Source organism: Apodemus sylvaticus, chromosome 20 (assembly GCF_947179515.1).
Source record: "Apodemus sylvaticus chromosome 20, mApoSyl1.1, whole genome shotgun sequence".
Taxonomy (NCBI): Eukaryota; Metazoa; Chordata; class Mammalia; order Rodentia; family Muridae; genus Apodemus; species Apodemus sylvaticus.
Window position 1 is genome coordinate 65,703,101 of NC_067491.1, and position 20,759 is coordinate 65,723,859.

A 20,759-nucleotide genomic window follows, 5' to 3' on the forward strand; every position below is an offset into this window, starting at 1 on the left:
TGCAAAAATGTATTTCTTTATAACGTGGTATTCTTACATATTCTTTCGAGAGAAAACTCATCTGTGCCTTCTCTTTGGAGGCTACACACTTAAACATACACGCAACACTAAAGCTTTTCGAGTTACAACGTGTTGTTTAGGAAAAACAAGATAATTTCGCACGATGCGGGATTTATTTAAAACGTGATTTTCTGAAAAATTTTGACGAAAGAAAATTCTCCTTTGGGTTCTCTTTTGAGGCTACATGATTAGACGTACACGCCACACCAATTCTTTTCGAGTTACAACGTGTAGTTTAGGAGATACAAGCTAATTTTGTATGATGCGTTATTTCTTCTCGAAAAGTGTTTCCGATACCTATGTATTTGTCTTTACTCTGCCAAACTGTATTTCATTATAACGTGGTATTCTTACATATTCTTTCGAGAGAAAAATCTCCTGTGCCTTCTCTTTTGAGGCTGCACACTTAGACATACATGCAACACGAAAGCTTTTTGAGTTACATCGTGTTGTTTAGGAAAAACAAGATAATTTCGCACGATGCGGGATTTCCTTAAAACGTGATTTTCCGGAAAAATTTGACGAAAGAAAATTCTCCTTTGGGTTCTCTTTTGAGGCTACACGTTTAGTCGTACACGCCACACCAATTCTTTTCGAGTTACAACATGTAGTTTAGGAGATACAAGCTAATTTTGTACGATGCTTCATTTCTTCTTTTAAAGTGTTTCCAAAACATACATATATGACTTTACTCTGCAAAAATGTATTTCTTTATAACGTGGTATTCTTACATATTCTTTTGAGAGAAAACTCATCTGTGCCTTCTCTTTGGAGGCTACACACTTAAACATACACGCAACACTAAAGCTTTTCGAGTTACAACGTGTTGTTTAGGAAAAACAAGATAATTTCGCACGATGCGGGATTTATTTAAAACGTGATTTTCTAAAAAATTTTGACGAAAGAAAATTCTCCTTTGTGTTCTCTTTTGAGGCTACATGATTAGACGTACACGCCACACCAATTCTTTTCGAGTTACAACGTGTAGTTTAGGAGATACAAGCTAATTTTGTATGATGCGTTATTTCTTCTCGAAAAGTGTTTCCAATACCTACGTATTTGTCTTTACTCTGCCAAACTGTATTTCATTATAACGTGGTATTCTTACATATTCTTTCGAGAGAAAACTCTCCTGTGCCTTCTCTTTTGAGGCTGCACACTTAGACATACACGCAACACGAAAGCTTTTCGAGTTACATCGTGTTGTTTAGGAAAAACAAGATAATTTCGCACGATGCGGGATTTCCTTAAAACGTGATTTTCCGGAAAAATTTGACGAAAGTAAATTCTCCTTTGGGTACTCTTTTGAGGCTACACGTTTAGTCGTACACGCCACACCAATTCTTTTCGAGTTACAACATGTAGTTTAGGAGATACAAGCTAATTTTATACGATGCGTTATTTCTTCTCGTAAAGTGTTTCCAAAACGTACATATATGTCTTTACTCTGCAAAACTGTATTTCCTTATAACCTGGTATTCTTACATATTCTTTCGAGAGAAAACTCTCCTGTGCCTTCTTTTTTGAAGCTACACACTTAGACATACACGCAGCACAAAACCTTTTCGAGTTACAACGTGTTGTTTAGGAAAAACAAGATAATTTCTCAGGATGCGGGATTTCCTTAAAACGTGATTTTCTGAAAAATTTTGACGAAAGAAAATTCTCCTTGGGGTTCTCTTTTAAGGCTACACGTTTAGATGTACACGCCACACCAATTCCTTTCAAGTTACAACGTGTAGTTTTGGAGATACAAGCTAATTTTGTACGATGCGTTATTTCTTCTCCTAAAGTGTTTCCAATACGTACATATTTGTCTTTACTCGGCAAAACTGTATTTCCTCATAACGTGGTTTTCTTACATATTCTTTCGAGTGAAAACTCTCCTGTGCCTTCTCTTTTGAGGCTACACAGTTAGACATACACGCAACACGAAAGCTTTTCGAGTTCCAACGTGTTGTTTAGGAATAACAAGATACTTTCGCAGGATGCTGGATTTCCTTAAAACGTGATTTTCTGAAAAATTTTGACGAAAGAAAATTCTCATTTGGGTTCTCTTTTGAGGCTATACGTTTAGATGTACATGCTACACCAATTCTTTTCGAGTTACAACATGTAGTTTAGGAGATACAAGCTAATTTTGTACGATGCCTTATTTCTTCTCGTAAAGTGTTTCCAAAACGTACATATATGACTTTACTCTGTAAAAATGTATTTCTTTATAACGTGGTATTCTTACATATTCTTTCGAGAGAAAACTCATCTGTGCCTTCTCTTTGGAGGCTACACACTTAAACATACACGCAACACTAGAGCTTTTCGAGTTACAACGTGTTGTTTAGGAAAAACAGGATAATTTCGCACAATGCGGGATTTACTTAAAACGTGATTTTCTGAAAAATTTTGACGAAAGAAAATTCTCCTTTGGGTTCTCTTTTGAGGCTACATGATTAGACGTACACGCCACACCAATTCTTTTCGAGTTACAACGTGTAGTTTAGGAGATACAAGCTAATTTTGTATGATGCGTTATTTCTTCTCGAAAAGTGTTTCCAACACCTACGTATTTGTCTTTACTCTGCAAAACTGTATTTCATTATAACGTGGTATTCTTACATATTCTTTCGAGAGAAAACTCTCCTGTGCCTTCTCTTTTGAGGCTGCACACTTAGACATACACGCAACACGAAACCTTTTCGAGTTACATCGTGTTGTTTAGGAAAAACAAGATAATTTCGCACGATGCGGGATTTCCTTAAAACGTGATTTTCCGGAAAAATTTGACGAAAGAAAATTCTCCTTTGGGTTTTCTTTTGAGGCTACACTTTTAGACCTACACGCCACACCAATTCTTTTTGAGCTGCAACGTGTAGTTTTGGAGATAAAAGCTAATTTTGTACGATGTGTTATTTCTTCTGATAAAGTGTTTCCAATACGTACGTATTTGTCTTTATTCTGCAAATTTGTATTTCCTTATAACGTGGTATTCTTACATATTCTTTCAAGAGAAAACTCTCCTGTGCCTTCGCTTTTGAGGCTACACACTTAGACATACAAGAAACACGAATGCTTTTCGAGTTACAACGTGTTGTTTAGGAAAAACAAGATAAATTCGCACAAAGCAGGATTTCCTTAAAACGTGATTTTCGGAAAAATGTTGACGAAAGAAAATTCTCCTTTGGGTTCTCTTTTGAGGCTACACATTTAGACGTACACGCCACACCAATACTTTATGAGTTACAATGTGTAGTTTAGGAGATACAAGCTAATTTTGTACGATTCATTATTTCTTCTCGAAAAGTGTTTCCAATACCTACATATTTGTCTTTACTCTGCAAAACTGTATTTCATTATAACGTGGTATTCTTACAAATTCTTTCGATAGAAAACTCTCCTGTGTCTTCTCTTTTGAGGCTGCACACTTAGACATACATGCAACATGAAAGCTTTTCGAGTTACAACGTGTTGTTTAGGAAAAACAAGATAATTTCCCACGGTGCGGGATTTCCTTAAAACGTGATTTTCTGAAAAATTTTGACGAAAGATAATTCTCCTATCGGTTCTCTTTTTAGGCTACACGTTTAGACGTACACGCCACACCAATTCTTTCCGAGTTACAACGTGTAGTTTTGGAGATAATAGCTAATTTTGTAGGATGCGTTAATTCATCTCATAATGTGTTTCCAATACGTACATATTTGTCTTTACTCTGCAAAATTGTATTTCCTTATAACGTGGTATTCTTACATATTCTTAAGAGAGAAAACTCTCCTGGGCCTTCTCTTTTGAGGCTACACACTTAGACATTCACGCAACACGAAAGCTTTTCGAGTTACAACTTGTTGTTTAGGAAAAACGAGATAATTTCGCACTATGCAGGATTTCCTTAAAACGTGATTTTCTGAAAAATTTTGACGAAAGAAAATTCTCCTTTGGGTTCTCTTTTGAGGCTACACGTTTAGACGTACACGCCACACCAATACTTTTCGAGTTACAACGTGTAGTTTAGGAGATATAAGCTAATTTTGTATGATGCGTTATTTCTTCTCAAAAAGTGTTTCCAATACCTACGTATTTGTCTTTACTCTGCAAAACTGTATTTCATTATAACGTGGTATTCTTACATATTCTTTCGATAGAAAACTCTCCTGTGTCTTCTCTTTTGAGGCTACACACTTAGACATACATGCAACACGAAAGCTTTTCGAGTTACAACGTGTTGTTTAGGAAAAACAAGATAATTTCTTACGATGCGGGATTTCCTTAAAACGTGATTTTCTGAAAAATTTTGACGAAAGAAAATTCTCCTTTGGGTTCTCTTTTGAGGCTACACGTTTAGACGTACACGCCACACAAATTCTTTTCAAGTTACAACGTGTAGTTTAGGAGATACAAGCTAATTTTTTACGATGCGTTATTTCTTCTAGTAATGTGTTTCCTAAACTTACATATATGTCCTTACTCTGCAAAACTATATTTCCTTATAACGTGGTATTCTTACATATTCTTTCGGTAGAAAACTCTCCTGTGCCTTCTTTTTTGATGCTAAACACTTAGACATACACGCAACACAAAAGCTTTTCGAGTTACAACGTGTTGTTTAGGAAAAACAAGATAATTTCCCACGATGCGGGATTTCCTTAAAACGTGATTTTCTGAAAAAATTTGACGAAAGATAATTCTCCTATCTGTTCTCTTTTGAGGCTACACGTTTAGACGTACACACCACACCAATTCTTTTCGAGGTACAACGTGTAGTTTTGGAGATACAAGCTAATTTTGTATGAAGCATTATTTCTACTTGTAAAGTGTTTCCAATATGTACTATTAGTCTTTACTCTGCAAAACTGTACTTCCTTATAACGTGGTATTCTTACATATTCTTTCGAGTGAAAACTCTCCTGTGCCTTCTCTTTTGAGGCTACACACTTAGACATACACGCAACGCGAAAGCTTTTCCAGTTACAACGTGTTGTTTAGGAAAAACAAGATACTTTCGCAGGATGCTGGATTTCCTTAAAACGTGATTTTCTGAAAAATTTTGACGAAAGAAAATTCTCCTTTGGGTTCTCTTTTGAGGCTACACGTTTAGTCGTACACGCTACACCAATTCTTTTTGAGTTACAACATGTAGTTTAGGAGATACAAGCTAATTTTGTACGATGCGTTATTTCTTCTCGTAAAGTGTTTCCAAAACGTACATATATGTCTTTACTCTGCAAAACTGTATTTCCTTATAACCTGATATTCTTACATATTCTTTCGAGAGAAAACTCTCCTGTGCCTTCTCTTTTGAGGATACACACTTAGACATACACGCAACACAAAACCTTTTCGAGTTACAACGTGTTGTTTAGGAAAAACAAGATAATTGCTCAGGATGCGGGATTTCCTTAAAACGTGATTTTCTGAAAAATTTTGACGAAAGAAAATTCTCCTTAGGGTTCTCTTTTAAGGCTACACGTTTAGACGTACAAGCCACACCAATTCCTTTCAAGTTACAACGTGTAGTTTTGGAGATACAAGCTAATTTTGTACAATGCGTTATTTCTTCTCCTAAAGTGTTTCCAATACGTACATATTTGTCTTTACTCGGCAAAACTGTATTTCCTTATAACGTGGTTTTCTTACATATTCTTTCGAGAGAAAACTCTCCTGTGCCTTCTCTTTTGAGGCTACACAGTTAGACATACACGCAACACGAAAGCTTTTCGAGTTACAACGTGTTGTTTAGGAATAACAAGATACTTTCGCAGGATGCTGGATTTCCTTAAAACGTGATTTTCTGAAAAATTTTGACGAAAGAAAATTCTCTTTTGGGATCTCTTTTGAGGCTATACGTTTAGATGTACATGCTACACCAATTCTTTTCGAGTTACAACATGTAGTTTAGGAGATACAAGCTAATTTTGTACGATGCTTTATTTCTTCTTTTAAAGTGTTTCCAAAACGTACATATATGACTTTACTCTGCAAAAATGTATTTCTTTATAACGTGGTATTCTTACATATTCTTTCGAGAGAAAACTCATCTGTGCCTTCTCTTTGGAGGCTACACACTTAAACATACACGCAACACTAAAGCTTTTCGAGTTACAACGTGTTGTTTAGGAAAAACAAGATAATTTCGCACGATGCGGGATTTATTTAAAACGTGATTTTCTGAAAAATTTTGACGAAAGAAAATTCTCCTTTGGGTTCTCTTTTGAGGCTACATGATTAGACGTACACGCCACACCAATTCTTTTTGAGTTACAACGTGTAGTTTAGGAGATACAAGCTAATTTTTTATGATGCGTTATTTCTTCTCGAAAAGTGTTTCCAATACCTATGTATTTGTCTTTACTCTGCAAAACTGTATTTCATTATAACGTGGTATTCTTACATATTCTTTCGAGAGAAAACTCTCCTGTGCCTTCTCTTTTGAGGCTGCACACTTAGACATACACGCAACACGAAAGCTTTTTGAGTTACATCGTGTTGTTTAGGAAAAACAAGATAATTTCGCACGATGCGGGATTTCCTTAAAACGTGATTTTCCGGAAAAATTTGACGAAAGAAAATTCTCCTTTGGGTTCTCTTTTGAGGCTACACGTTCAGTCGTACACGCCACACCAATTCTTTTCGAGTTACAACATGTAGTTTAGGAGATACAAGCTAATTTTGTACGATGCTTCATTTCTTCTTTTAAAGTGTTTCCAAAACATACATATATGACTTTACTCTGCAAAAATGTATTTCTTTATAACGTGGTATTCTTACATATTCTTTTGAGAGAAAACTCATCTGTGCCTTCTCTTTGGAGGCTACACACTTAAACATACACGCAACACTAAAGCTTTTCGAGTTACAACGTGTTGTTTAGGAAAAACAAGATAATTTCGCACGATGCGGGATTTATTTAAAACGTGATTTTCTGAAAAATTTTGACGAAAGAAAATTCTCCTTTGGGTTCTCTTTTGAGGCTACATGATTAGACATACACGCCACACCAATTCTTTTCGAGTTACAACGTGTAGTTTAGGAGATACAAGCTAATTTTGTATGATGCGTTATTTCTTCTCGAAAAGTGTTTCCGATACCTATGTATTTGTCTTTACTCTGCAAAACTGTATTTCATTATAACGTGGTATTCTTACATATTCTTTCGAGAGAAAAATCTCCTGTGCCTTCTCTTTTGAGGCTGCACACTTAGACATACATGCAACACGAAAGCTTTTTGAGTTACATCGTGTTGTTTAGGAAAAACAAGATAATTTCGCACGATGCGGGATTTCCTTAAAACGTGATTTTTCCGGAAAAATTTGACGAAAGAAAATTCTCCTTTGGGTTCTCTTTTGAGGCTACACGTTTAGTCGTACACGCCACACCAATTCTTTTCGAGTTACAACATGTAGTTTAGGAGATACAAGCTAATTTTGTACGATGCTTCATTTCTTCTTTTAAAGTGTTTCCAAAACATACATATATGACTTTACTCTGCAAAAATGTATTTCTTTATAACGTGGTATTCTTACATATTCTTTTGAGAGAAAACTCATCTGTGCCTTCTCTTTGGAGGCTACACACTTAAACATACACGCAACACTAAAGCTTTTCGAGTTACAACGTGTTGTTTAGGAAAAACAAGATAATTTCGCACGATGCGGGATTTATTTAAAACGTGATTTTCTGAAAAATTTTGACGAAAGAAAATTCTCCTTTGTGTTCTCTTTTGAGGCTACATGATTAGACGTACACGCCACACCAATTCTTTTCGAGTTACAACGTGTAGTTTAGGAGATACAAGCTAATTTTTTATGATGCGTTATTTCTTCTCGAAAAGTGTTTCCAATACCTACGTATTTGTCTTTACTCTGCCAAACTGTATTTCATTATAACGTGGTATTCTTACATATTCTTTCGAGAGAAAACTCTCCTGTGCCTTCTCTTTTGAGGCTGCACACTTAGACATACACGCAACACGAAAGCTTTTCGAGTTACATCGTGTTGTTTAGGAAAAACAAGATAATTTCGCACGATGCGGGATTTCCTTAAAACGTGATTTTCCGGAAAAATTTGACGAAAGTAAATTCTCCTTTGGGTACTCTTTTGAGGCTACACGTTTAGTCGTACACGCCACACCAATTCTTTTCGAGTTACAACATGTAGTTTAGGAGATACAAGCTAATTTTGTACGATGCGTTATTTCTTCTCGTAAAGTGTTTCCAAAACGTACATATATGTCTTTACTCTGCAAAACTGTATTTCCTTATAACCTGGTATTCTTACATATTCTTTCGAGAGAAAACTCTCCTGTGCCTTCTTTTTTGAAGCTACACACTTAGACATACACGCAACACAAAACCTTTACGAGTTACAACGTGTTGTTTAGGAAAAACAAGATAATTTCTCAGGATGCGGGATTTCCTTAAAACGTGATTTTCTGAAAAATTTTGACGAAAGAAAATTCTCCTTGGGGTTCTCTTTTAAGGCTACACGTTTAGATGTACACGCCACACCAATTCCTTTCAAGTTACAACGTGTAGTTTTGGAGATACAAGCTAATTTTGTACGATGCGTTATTTCTTCTCCTAAAGTGTTTCCAATACGTACATATTTGTCTTTACTCGGCAAAACTGTATTTCCTTATAACGTGGTTTTCTTACATATTCTTTCGAGTGAAAACTCTCCTGTGCCTTCTCTTTTGAGGCTACACAGTTAGACATACACGCAACACGAAAGCTTTTCGAGTTCCAACGTGTTGTTTAGGAATAACAAGATACTTTCGCAGGATGCTGGATTTCCTTAAAACGTGATTTTCTGAAAAATTTTGACGAAAGAAAATTCTCATTTGGGTTCTCTTTTGAGGCTATACGTTTAGATGTACATGCTACACCAATTCTTTTCGAGTTACAACATGTAGTTTAGGAGATACAAGCTAATTTTGTACGATGCGTTATTTCTTCTCGTAAAGTGTTTCCAAAACGTACATATATGACTTTACTCTGTAAAAATGTATTTCTTTATAACGTGGTATTCTTACATATTCTTTCGAGAGAAAACTCATCTGTGCCTTCTCTTTGGAGGCTACACACTTAAACATACACGCAACACTAGAGCTTTTCGAGTTACAACGTGTTGTTTAGGAAAAACAGGATAATTTCGCACAATGCGGGATTTACTTAAAACGTGATTTTCTGAAAAATTTTGACGAAAGAAAATTCTCCTTTGGGTTCTCTTTTGAGGCTACATGATTAGACGTACACGCCACACCAATTCTTTTCGAGTTACAACGTGTAGTTTAGGAGATACAAGCTAATTTTGTATGATGCGTTATTTCTTCTCGAAAAGTGTTTCCAACACCTACGTATTTGTCTTTACTCTGCAAAACTGTATTTCATTATAACGTGGTATTCTTACATATTCTTTCGAGAGAAAACTCTCCTGTGCCTTCTCTTTTGAGGCTGCACACTTAGACATACACGCAACACGAAACCTTTTCGAGTTACATCGTGTTGTTTAGGAAAAACAAGATAATTTCGCACGATGCGGGATTTCCTTAAAACGTGATTTTCCGGAAAAATTTGACGAAAGAAAATTCTCCTTTGGATTTTCTTTTGAGGCTACACTTTTAGACCTACACGCCACACCAATTCTTTTTGAGCTGCAACGTGTAGTTTTGGAGATAAAAGCTAATTTTGTACGATGTGTTATTTCTTCTGATAAAGTGTTTCCAATACGTACGTATTTGTCTTTATTCTGCAAATTTGTATTTCCTTATAACGTGGTATTCTTACATATTCTTTCAAGAGAAAACTCTCCTGTGCCTTCGCTTTTGAGGCTACACACTTAGACATACAAGAAACACGAATGCTTTTCGAGTTACAACGTGTTGTTTAGGAAAAACAAGATAAATTCGCACAAAGCAGGATTTCCTTAAAACGTGATTTTCGGAAAAATGTTGACGAAAGAAAATTCTCCTTTGGGTTCTCTTTTGAGGCTACACATTTAGACGTACACGCCACACCAATACTTTATGAGTTACAATGTGTAGTTTAGGAGATACAAGCTAATTTTGTACGATTCATTATTTCTTCTCGAAAAGTGTTTCCAATACCTACATATTTGTCTTTACTCTGCAAAACTGTATTTCATTATAACGTGGTATTCTTACAAATTCTTTCGATAGAAAACTCTCCTGTGTCTTCTCTTTTGAGGCTGCACACTTAGACATACATGCAACATGAAAGCTTTTCGAGTTACAACGTGTTGTTTAGGAAAAACAAGATAATTTCCCACGGTGCGGGATTTCCTTAAAACGTGATTTTCTGAAAAATTTTGACGAAAGATAATTCTCCTATCGGTTCTCTTTTTAGGCTACACGTTTAGACGTACACGCCACACCAATTCTTTCCGAGTTACAACGTGTAGTTTTGGAGATAATAGCTAATTTTGTAGGATGCGTTAATTCATCTCATAATGTGTTTCCAATACGTACATATTTGTCTTTACTCTGCAAAATTGTATTTCCTTATAACGTGGTATTCTTACATATTCTTAAGAGAGAAAACTCTCCTGGGCCTTCTCTTTTGAGGCTACACACTTAGACATTGACGCAACACGAAAGCTTTTCGAGTTACAACTTGTTGTTTAGGAAAAACGAGATAATTTCGCACTATGCAGGATTTCCTTAAAACGTGATTTTCTGAAAAATTTTGACGAAAGAAAATTCTCCTTTGGGTTCTCTTTTGAGGCTACACGTTTAGACGTACACGCCACACCAATACTTTTCGAGTTACAACGTGTAGTTTAGGAGATATAAGCTAATTTTGTATGATGCGTTATTTCTTCTCGAAAAGTGTTTCCAATACCTACGTATTTGTCTTTACTCTGCAAAACTGTATTTCATTATAACGTGGTATTCTTACATATTCTTTCGATAGAAAACTCTCCTGTGTCTTCTCTTTTGAGGCTACACACTTAGACATACATGCAACACGAAAGCTTTTCGAGTTACAACGTGTTGTTTAGGAAAAACAAGATAATTTCTTACGATGCGGGATTTCCTTAAAACGTGATTTTCTGAAAAATTTTGACGAAAGAAAATTCTCCTTTGGGTTCTCTTTTGAGGCTACACGTTTAGACGTACACGCCACACAAATTCTTTTCAAGTTACAACGTGTAGTTTAGGAGATACAAGCTAATTTTTTACGATGCGTTATTTCTTCTAGTAATGTGTTTCCTAAACTTACATATATGTCCTTACTCTGCAAAACTATATTTCCTTATAACGTGGTATTCTTACATATTCTTTCGGTAGAAAACTCTCCTGTGCCTTCTTTTTTGATGCTACACACTTAGACATACACGCAACACAAAAGCTTTTCGAGTTACAACGTGTTGTTTAGGAAAAACAAGATAATTTCCCACGATGCGGGATTTCCTTAAAACGTGATTTTCTGAAAAAATTTGACGAAAGATAATTCTCCTATCTGTTCTCTTTTGAGGCTACACGTTTAGACGTACACACCACACCAATTCTTTTCGAGGTACAACGTGTAGTTTTGGAGATACAAGCTAATTTTGTATGAAGCATTATTTCTACTTGTAAAGTGTTTCCAATATGTACTATTAGTCTTTACTCTGCAAAACTGTACTTCCTTATAACGTGGTATTCTTACATATTCTTTCGAGTGAAAACTCTCCTGTGCCTTCTCTTTTGAGGCTACACACTTAGACATACACGCAACGCGAAAGCTTTTCCAGTTACAACGTGTTGTTTAGGAAAAACAAGATACTTTCGCAGGATGCTGGATTTCCTTAAAACGTGATTTTCTGAAAAATTTTGACGAAAGAAAATTCTCCTTTGGGTTCTCTTTTCAGGCTACACGTTTAGTCGTACACGCTACACCAATTCTTTTTGAGTTACAACATGTAGTTTAGGAGATACAAGCTAATTTTGTACGATGCGTTATTTCTTCTCGTAAAGTGTTTCCAAAACGTACATATATGTCTTTACTCTGCAAAACTGTACTTCCTTATAACCTGATATTCTTACATATTCTTTCGAGAGAAAACTCTCCTGTGCCTTCTCTTTTGAGGATACACACTTAGACATACACGCAACACAAAACCTTTTCGAGTTACAACGTGTTGTTTAGGAAAAACAAGATAATTGCTCAGGATGCGGGATTTCCTTAAAACGTGATTTTCTGAAAAATTTTGACGAAAGAAAATTCTCCTTAGGGTTCTCTTTTAAGGCTACACGTTTAGACGTACAAGCCACACCAATTCCTTTCAAGTTACAACGTGTAGTTTTGGAGATACAAGCTAATTTTGTACAATGCGTTATTTCTTCTCCTAAAGTGTTTCCAATACGTACATATTTGTCTTTACTCGGCAAAACTGTATTTCCTTATAACGTGGTTTTCTTACATATTCTTTCGAGAGAAAACTCTCCTGTGCCTTCTCTTTTGAGGCTACACAGTTAGACATACACGCAACACGAAAGCTTTTCGAGTTACAACGTGTTGTTTAGGAATAACAAGATACTTTCGCAGGATGCTGGATTTCCTTAAAACGTGATTTTCTGAAAAATTTTGACGAAAGAAAATTCTCTTTTGGGTTCTCTTTTGAGGCTATACGTTTAGATGTACATGCTACACCAATTCTTTTCGAGTTACAACATGTAGTTTAGGAGATACAAGCTAATTTTGTACGATGCTTTATTTCTTCTTTTAAAGTGTTTCCAAAACGTACATATATGACTTTACTCTGCAAAAATGTATTTCTTTATAACGTGGTATTCTTACATATTCTTTCGAGAGAAAACTCATCTGTGCCTTCTCTTTGGAGGCTACACACTTAAACATACACGCAACACTAAAGCTTTTCGAGTTACAACGTGTTGTTTAGGAAAAACAAGATAATTTCGCACGATGCGGGATTTATTTAAAACGTGATTTTCTGAAAAATTTTGACGAAAGAAAATTCTCCTTTGGGTTCTCTTTTGAGGCTACATGATTAGACGTACACGCCACACCAATTCTTTTTGAGTTACAACGTGTAGTTTAGGAGATACAAGCTAATTTTTTATGATGCGTTATTTCTTCTCGAAAAGTGTTTCCAATACCTATGTATTTGTCTTTACTCTGCAAAACTGTATTTCATTATAACGTGGTATTCTTACATATTCTTTCGAGAGAAAACTCTCCTGTGCCTTCTCTTTTGAGGCTGCACACTTAGACATACACGCAACACGAAAGCTTTTTGAGTTACATCGTGTTGTTTAGGAAAAACAAGATAATTTCGCACGATGCGGGATTTCCTTAAAACGTGATTTTCCGGAAAAATTTGACGAAAGAAAATTCTCCTTTGGGTTCTCTTTTGAGGCTACACGTTTAGTCGTACACGCCACACCAATTCTTTTCGAGTTACAACATGTAGTTTAGGAGATACAAGCTAATTTTGTACGATGCTTCATTTCTTCTTTTAAAGTGTTTCCAAAACATACATATATGACTTTACTCTGCAAAAATGTATTTCTTTATAACGTGGTATTCTTACATATTCTTTTGAGAGAAAACTCATCTGTGCCTTCTTTTTGGAGGCTACACACTTAAACATACACGCAACACTAAAGCTTTTCGAGTTACAACGTGTTGTTTAGGAAAAACAAGATAATTTCGCACGATGCGGGATTTATTTAAAACGTGATTTTCTGAAAAATTTTGACGAAAGAAAATTCTCCTTTGTGTTCTCTTTTGAGGCTACATGATTAGACGTACACGCCACACCAATTCTTTTCGAGTTACAACGTGTAGTTTAGGAGATACAAGCTAATTTTGTATGATGCGTTATTTCTTCTCGAAAAGTGTTTCCAATACCTACGTATTTGTCTTTACTCTGCCAAACTGTATTTCATTATAACGTGGTATTCTTACATATTCTTTCGAGAGAAAACTCTCCTGTGCCTTCTCTTTTGAGGCTGCACACTTAGACATACACGCAACACGAAAGCTTTTCGAGTTACATCGTGTTGTTTAGGAAAAACAAGATAATTTCGCACGATGCGGGATTTCCTTAAAACGTGATTTTCCGGAAAAATTTGACGAAAGTAAATTCTCCTTTGGGTACTCTTTTGAGGCTACACGTTTAGTCGTACACGCCACACCAATTCTTTTCGAGTTACAACATGTAGTTTAGGAGATACAAGCTAATTTTGTAAGATGCGTTATTTCTTCTCGTAAAGTGTTTCCAAAACGTACATATATGTCTTTACTCTGCAAAACTGTATTTCCTTATAACCTGGTATTCTTACATATTCTTTCGAGAGAAAACTCTCCTGTGCCTTCTTTTTTGAAGCTACACACTTAGACATACACGCAACACAAAACCTTTTCGAGTTACAACGTGTTGTTTAGGAAAAACAAGATAATTTCTCAGGATGCGGGATTTCCTTAAAACGTGATTTTCTGAAAAATTTTGACGAAAGAAAATTCTCCTTGGGGTTCTCTTTTAAGGCTACACGTTTAGATGTACACGCCACACCAATTCCTTTCAAGTTACAACGTGTAGTTTTGGAGATACAAGCTAATTTTGTACGATGCGTTATTTCTTCTCCTAAAGTGTTTCCAATACGTACATATTTGTCTTTACTCGGCAAAACTGTATTTCCTTATAACGTGGTTTTCTTACATATTCTTTCGAGTGAAAACTCTCCTGTGCCTTCTCTTTTGAGGCTACACAGTTAGACATACACGCAACACGAAAGCTTTTCGAGTTCCAACGTGTTGTTTAGGAATAACAAGATACTTTCGCAGGATGCTGGATTTCCTTAAAACGTGATTTTCTGAAAAATTTTGACGAAAGAAAATTCTCATTTGGGTTCTCTTTTGAGGCTATACGTTTAGATGTACATGCTACACCAATTCTTTTCGAGTTACAACATGTAGTTTAGGAGATACAAGCTAATTTTGTACGATGCGTTATTTCTTCTCGTAAAGTGTTTCCAAAACGTACATATATGACTTTACTCTGTAAAAATGTATTTCTTTATAACGTGGTATTCTTACATATTCTTTCGAGAGAAAACTCATCTGTGCCTTCTCTTTGGAGGCTACACACTTAAACATACACGCAACACTAGAGCTTTTCGAGTTACAACGTGTTGTTTAGGAAAAACAGGATAATTTCGCACAATGCGGGATTTACTTAAAACGTGATTTTCTGAAAAATTTTGACGAAAGAAAATTCTCCTTTGGGTTCTCTTTTGAGGCTACATGATTAGACGTACACGCCACACCAATTCTTTTCGAGTTACAACGTGTAGTTTAGGAGATACAAGCTAATTTTGTATGATGCGTTATTTCTTCTCGAAAAGTGTTTCCAACACCTACGTATTTGTCTTTACTCTGCAAAACTGTATTTCATTATAACGTGGTATTCTTACATATTCTTTCGAGAGAAAACTCTCCTGTGCCTTCTCTTTTGAGGCTGCACACTGAGACATACACACAACACGAAAGCTTTTCGAGTTACATCGTGTTGTTTAGGAAAAACAAGATAATTTCGCACGATGCGGGATTTCCTTAAAACGTGATTTTCCGGAAAAATTTGACGAAAGAAAATTCTCCTTTGGGTTCTCTTTTGAGGCTACACGTTTAGTCGTACACGCCACACCAATTCTTTTCGAGTTACAACATGTAGTTTAGGAGATACAAGCTAATTTTGTACGATGCGTTATTTCTTCTCGTAAAGTGTTTCCAAAACGTACATATATGTCTTTACTCTGCAAAACTGTATTTCCTTATAACCTGGTATTCTTACATATTCTTTCGAGAGAAAACTCTCCTGTGCCTTCTTTTTTGAAGCTACACACTTAGACATACACGCAACACAAAACCTTTTCAAGTTACAACGTGTTGTTTAGGAAAAACAAGATAATTTCTCAGGATGCGGGATTTCCTTAAAACGTGATTTTCTGAAAAATTTTGACGAAAGAAAATTCTCCTTGGGGTTCTCTTTTAAGGCTACACGTTTAGATGTACACGCCACACCAATTCCTTTCAAGTTACAACGTGTAGTTTTGGAGATACAAGCTAATTTTGTACGATGCGTTATTTCTTCTCCTAAAGTGTTTCCAATACATACATATTTGTCTTTACTCGGCAAAACTGTATTTCCTTATAACGTGGTTTTCTTACATATTCTTTCGAGTGAAAACTCTCCTGTGCCTTCTCTTTTGAGGCTACACAGTTAGACATACACGCAACACGAAAGCTTTTCGAGTTCCAACGTGTTGTTTAGGAATAACAAGATACTTTCGCAGGATGCTGGATTTCCTTAAAACGTGATTTTCTGAAAAATTTTGACGAAAGAAAATTCTCATTTGGGTTCTCTTTTGAGGCTATACGTTTAGATGTACATGCTACACCAATTCTTTTCGAGTTACAACATGTAGTTTAGGAGATACAAGCTAATTTTGTACGATGCGTTATTTCTTCTCGTAAAGTGTTTCCAAAACGTACATATATGACTTTACTCTGTAAAAATGTATTTCTTTATAACGTGGTATTCTTACATATTCTTTCGAGAGAAAACTCATCTGTGCCTTCTCTTTGGAGGCTACACACTTAAACATACACGCAACACTAGAGCTTTTCGAGTTACAACGTGTTGTTTAGGAAAAACAAGATAATTTCGCACAATGCGGGATTTACTTAAAACGTGATTTTATGAAAAATTTTGACGAAAGAAAATTCTCCTTTGTGTTCTCTTTTGAGGCTACATGATTAGACGTACACGCCACACCAATTCTTTTCGAGTTACAACGTGTAGTTTAGGAGATACAAGCTAATTTAGTATGATGCGTTATTTCTTCTCGAAAAGTGTTTCCAACACCTACGTATTTGTCTTTACTCTGCAAAACTGTATTTCATTATAACGTGGTATTCTTACATATTCTTTCGAGAGAAAACTCTCCTGTGCCTTCTCTTTTGAGGCTGCACACTTAGACATACACGCAACATGAAACCTTTTCGAGTTACATCGTGTTGTTTAGGAAAAACAAGATAATTTCGCACGATGCGGGATTTCCTTAAAATGTGATTTTCCGGAAAAATTTGACGAAAGAAAATTCTCCTTTGGGTTTTCTTTTGAGGCTACACTTTTAGACCTACACGCCACACCAATTCTTTTCGAGCTACAACGTGTAGTTTTGGAGATAAAAGCTAATTTTGTAAGATGTGTTATTTCTTCTGATAAAGTGTTTCCAATACGTACGTATTTGTCTTTATTCTGCAAAATTGTATTTCCTTATAACGTGGTATTCTTACATATTCTTTCGAGAGAAAACTCTCCTGTGCCTTCGCTTTTGAGGCTACACACTTAGACATACAAGAAACACGAAGGCTTTTCGAGTTACAACGTGTTGTTTAGGAAAAACAAGATAAATTCGCACAAAGCAGGATTTCCTTAAAACGTGATTTTCGGAAAAATGTTGACGAAAGAAAATTCTCCTTTGGGTTCTCTTTTGAGGCTACACATTTAGACGTACACGCCACACCAATACTTTTCGAGTTACAATGTGTAGTTTAGGAGATACAAGCTAATTTTGTACGATTCATTATTTCTTCTCGAAAAGTGTTTCCAATACCTACGTATTTGTCTTTACTCTGCAAAACTGTATTTCATTATAACGTAGTATTCTTACAAATTCTTTCGATAGAAAACTCTCCTGTGTCTTCTCTTTTGAGGCTGCACACTTAGACATACATGCAACATGAAAGCTTTTCGAGTTACAACGTGTTGTTTAGGAAAAACAAGATAATTTCCCACGATGCGGGATTTCCTTAAAACGTGATTTTCTGAAAAATTTTGACGAAAGATAATTCTCCTATCGGTTCTCTTTTTAGGCTACACGTTTAGACGTACACGCCACACCAATTCTTTCCGAGTTACAACGTGTAGTTTTGGAGATAAAAGCTAATTTTTTAGGATGCGTTAATTCATCTCATAATGTGTTTCCAATACGTACATATTTGTCTTTACTCTGCAAAATTGTATTTCCTTATAACGTGGTATTCTTACATATTCTTAAGAGAGAAAACTCTCCTGGGCCTTCTCTTTTGAGGCTACACACTTAGACATTCACGCAACACGAAAGCTTTTCGAGTTACAACTTGTTGTTTAGGAAAAACGAGATAATTTCGCACTATGCAGGATTTCCTTAAAACGTGATTTTCTGAAAAATTTTGACGAAAGAAAATTCTCCTTTGGGTTCTCTTTTGAGGCTACACGTTTAGACGTACACGCCACACCAATACTTTTCGAGTTACAACGTGTAGTTTAGGAGATATAAGCTAATTTTGTATGATGCGTTATTTCTTCTCGAAAAGTGTTTCCAATACCTACGTATTTGTCTTTACTCTGCAAAACTGTATTTCATTATAACGTGGTATTCTTACATATTCTTTCGATAGAAAACTCTCCTGTGTCTTCTCTTTTGAGGCTACACACTTAGACATACATGCAACACGAAAGCTTTTCGAGTTACAACGTGTTGTTTAGGAAAAACAAGATAATTTCTTACGATGCGGGATTTCCTTAAAACGTGATTTTCTGAAAAATTTTGACGAAAGAAAATTCTCCTTTGGGTTCTCTTTTGAGGCTACACGTTTAGACGTACACGCCACACAAATTCTTTTCAAGTTACAACGTGTAGTTTAGGAGATACAAGCTAATTTTTTACGATGCTTTATTTCTTCTAGTAATGTGTTTCCTAAACTTACATATATGTCCTTACTCTGCAAAACTATATTTCCTTATAACGTGGTATTCTTACATATTCTTTCGGTAGAAAACTCTCCTGTGCCTTCTTTTTTGATGCTACACACTTAGACATACACGCAACACAAAAGCTTTTCGAGTTACAACGTGTTGTTTAGGAAAAACAAGATAATTTCCCACGATGCGGGATTTCCTTAAAACGTGATTTTCTGAAAAATTTTGACGAAAGAAAATTCTCTTTTGGGTTCTCTTTTGAGGCTATACGTTTAGATGTACATGCTACACCAATTCTTTTCGAGTTACAACATGTAGTTTAGGAGATACAAGCTAATTTTGTATGAAGCATTATTTCTTCTTGTAAAGTGTTTCCAATATGTACTATTAGTCTTTACTCTGCAAAACTGTACTTCCTTATAACGTGGTATTCTTACATATTCTTTCGAGTGAAAACTCTCCTGTGCCTTCTCTTTTGAGGCTACACACTTAGACATACACGCAACACGAAAGCTTTTCCAGTTACAACGTGTTGTTTAGGAAAAACAAGATACTTTCGCAGGATGCTGGATTTCCTTAAAACGTGATTTACTGAAAAATTTTGACGAAAGACAATTCTCCTTTGGGTTCTCTTTTGAGGCTACACGTTTAGTCGTACACGCTACACCAATTCTTTTTGAGTTACAACATGTAGTTTAGGAGATACAAGCTAATTTTGTACGATGCGTTATTTCTTCTCGTAAAGTGTTTCCAAAACGTACATATATGTCTTTACTCTGCAAAACTGTATTTCCTTATAACCTGATATTCTTACATATTCTTTCGAGAGAAAACTCTCCTGTGCCTTCTCTTTTGAGGATACACACTTAGACATACACGCAACACAAAACCTTTTCGAGTTACAACGTGTTGTTTAGGAAAAACAAGATAATTGCTCAGGATGCGGGATTTCCTTAAAACGTGATTTTCTGAAAAATTTTGACGAAAGAAAATTCTCCTTAGGGTTCTCTTTTAAGGCTACACATTTAGACGTACAAGCCACACCAATTCCTTTCAAGTTACAACGTGTAGTTTTGGAGATACAAGCTAATTTTGTACAATGCGTTATTTCTTCTCCTAAAGTTTTTCCAATACGTACATATTTGTCTTTACTCGGCAAAACTGTATTTCCTTATAACGTGGTTTTCTTACATATTCTTTCGAGAGAAAACTCTCCTGTGCCTTCTCTTTTGAGGCTACACAGTTAGACATACACGCAACACGAAAGCTTTTCGAGTTACAACGTGTTGTTTAGGAATAACAAGATACTTTCGCAGGATACTGGATTTCCTTAAAACGTGATTTTCTGAAAAATTTTGACGAAAGAAAATTCTCTTTTGGGTTCTCTTTTGAGGCTATACGTTTAGATGTACATGCTACACCAATTCTTTTCGAGTTACAACATGTAGTTTAGGAGATACAAGCTAATTTTGTACGATGCTTTATTTCTTCTTTTAAAGTGTTTCCAAAACGTACATATAGGACTTTACTCTGCAAAAATGTATTTCTTTATAACGTGGTATTCTTACATATTCTTTCGAGAGAAAACTCATCTGTGCCTTCTCTTTGGAGGCTACACACTTAAACATACACGCAACACTAAAGCTTTTCGAGTTACAACGTGTTGTTTAGGAAAAACAAGATAATTTCGCACGATGCGGGATTTATTTAAAACGTGATTTACTGAATAATTTTGACGAAAGAAAATTCTCCTTTGGGTTCTCTTTTGAGGCTACATGATTAGACGTACACGCCACACCAATTCTTTTCGAGTTACAACGTGTAGTTTAGGAGATACAAGCTAATTTTGTATGATGCGTTATTTCTTCTCGAAAACTGTTTCCAATACCTACGTATTTGTCTTTACTCTGCAAAACTGTATTTCATTATAACGT